Source organism: Cynara cardunculus, unplaced genomic scaffold (assembly GCF_001531365.2).
Source record: "Cynara cardunculus var. scolymus isolate 2C unplaced genomic scaffold, CcrdV1 Un_Scaffold_2373, whole genome shotgun sequence".
Lineage (NCBI taxonomy): Eukaryota > Viridiplantae > Streptophyta > Magnoliopsida > Asterales > Asteraceae > Cynara > Cynara cardunculus.
The window spans coordinates 77,008-80,002 of record NW_020201067.1 but is presented as its reverse complement, the minus strand read 5'-3'; positions in this window follow the sequence as shown (position 1 = coordinate 80,002).

The window sequence follows — 2,995 nt, the reverse complement described above, 5'->3', positions numbered from 1 at the left end:
CAATGGTATGTGATTACGTGGGTGGTGTGCTCTTTCGGTTTTGGATCATTTGGGTATTTCTTGCCTTTTGCTTTTTGGCATATGGTGTTGTTATGTTTTGGTGTATTTCCCTTTGTCATTTTTGGCTCCTTATGACTTGGTTTGTGAGTCAAAGTTGCCGTAGTTTTCTTGCTGATTGCTTTTGTATTGGTGACGCTTTTTACTGTCTTTATAAAATTGCCTGGGGAAACTCTTCCCCTTTCAGTACACTAAATATGACCGATTTAGTGTCATCTTGACCCAATTAGATTCCTTGTGAAAAAAATGCGCTAATTAAACCCTATATTGTCTAATGCCCATTATATCCACAAACACCAAAATGGACCCGTTAAGGACCATTAAGACCCATTCTACCACAATTACTCCCATTAACTTCTGATTAGACTAATTATGACGCGTATGGGCTAACAGGCCACACTTTGGCCAAATATCCTACAAATATCATGACATCGTAAGATGTCTCGCCCGAATGAATTAGTTGGTCCTAGAAATGTTAGAAAAAGTGAACAAAAAGAGTAATAAGAAGTGAAAAGGATAGAGACACTTCCCAACCAGAAAGCAAAGTTCCCAYTGATGGTATACTTAGTGTAAGCGAGCTCTAAGATCACATCTTTGGAATAAAATCCAGTTGGAAAAGGAAATCCAATTAGAGATAAGCTGCTTATGAGCATCATGGCATAAGTAAAAGGGAATGAGGAGGCAAGCCCCCCCATCTTYCGCATATCTTGCTCATCCGACATGGCATGAATCACCGAACCTGCACTCAGGAATAGTAATGCTTTGAAAAAGGCGTGATTCATTAAGTGAAAGACGCTAACCGAATAGTTAGAGATGCCGCAAGCAAAGATCATATAGCCTAATTGACTGCAAGTTGAATAAGTTATGACCCTCTTTAGATCGTTGTGTAATATTCCAGTGGTTGCCGYAAGGAATGACGTCATAGCTCCTGCAAAAGTAATAACAATCAAAGCCGTAGGTGGGTATTCAAATAAAGGGGAGCACCTTGCTATCATGAAAACGCCAGCTGTTACCATAGTAGCTGCATGAATCAAAGCGGATACTGGAATGGGACCCTCCATAGCATCGGGTGACCAAGTATGCGATCCTATCTGTGCAGATTTCCCAGCAGCACCAATAAGAAGTAAAATACAAATAAGAGTTATGGCATTCAATCTCATATTGCGAGAAATCCAAGAATTTCTGGGGGCACTAGCACAAGTATCATTATAACTCAATTAGACTCAAATAGGAGAAATAAGCCCATTATACGTTGAAACAACCCACATATTCCATGTACAGATAATTCACATCATCATACTTATAACACCAAATGTAACATTTGTTTACAAAATACAGATAAACAAAAAACTTTCTTGAAATACATTTTATTAACTAAATGTCATTCATTCTAAACTTTTCCCTTGTCTTTATCTTGCGAGGTATGATGACCTGCAAAACAGGTTAGTCCAACAGCTGAGCGTTAGACCAAAAAGGTCTAGTGAGTGTATAAATCTCAAACAAACAACATACTTTCCAAACAATCAGTTTAGAATCAAACCTGCTCTGATACATAAACTTATTTACATCTCTCTCGCGGTTACACCGCCATTACATCTCTCTCGCGGTTACACCGCCATTTCATCTTTCTCGCGGTTACACCGCCATTACATCTCTCTTGCGATTACACAGGCATTTCATCTCTCTCGCGGTTACACAGGCATTTCATCTCTCTCGCGGTTACACCGCCATTACATCTCTCTCGCGGTTACACCTTCATTACATCTCAAAACATTTCAAAAACATTTCAACACATTAACCGGATTTGAAGTCCGGTCAACCTTGTCCGGATATGTAATCCGGACAATCACTTAGATTATCAAGAGTAACCATCATCTCCGGTCAACAATCCAGACAGCACCTCGTATATAAGTTTTGTCCGGTTAACACTTAGAATTAAGTTAATATCTTTGTCCAAATATCAAGTCCGAACAATACCCCGCTCACAACTTAACTGATTAAAATAGTCCGGACAATACATCGTCCAACCCTTGACCGATTTAAAAAGTAATCCGGAAAATACATCGTCCAACCCTTGTCCAATTTAGATAAGATCCGGACAACGCTTGAGCGGTTTATAATCCGGATGAAATTGTCCGTATATCAATCCGGTCATCACATGGACGATTTAAGGAAATATCCGCACAATATGAACAATAAATCATAAATAACCAGTCCTAATAACTACTGAATTGTATGCAAACAATTTTATACTCAAAGCTTTAATACACTCACCTTTGATTTTTGATTGAATTCAAGTCTGCAAATCCTCCTTCAGTCTTTACTCTCAATTGATTTTTGTTCTCCAGAATATCCAACAACAAAACCTTTCCTTTCATATGCACTTGCTATAAATAGCAAGTGCATAAACCGCCTCCCATCACAATTCCACACTCACATGCACAATAATATAAAATATTTACATAAAAGTAAAGATTTAAATTATTAAATCTTATTTAATAACCCGAATATTACATACGCATTAAGGTCTGATCAAACTAAATATGACCAAATTAGTGTCATTTTTAGTGAATTACACTCCTTAGAAATGGGCCTTTTAAACCAATTTTGGTCAAATCAAATTAGTTAATGACCCATTTGGTGTCATTTTAAACAAATTGACTCGATTAAAAAAATAGGCCCATTATACCCACTAATGTCCAAATGGACCCATTAAGGACCCTTAAGACCCATTCTCACTCAATTAGACAGATTAACATCTAGTTAGACTAATTATGACTCATTTAGTATCATCTTGACCCAATGAGACTTCTTATTAAAAAAATGGGAATAATTATGACCTACTCATAATCTTCTTTCTTGTCTTCCAGGCCATTCGGTGAAGAATCTGCATCTTGATCATCGCAATAACTTTATCCGCCGAATGATTGAAATTGTC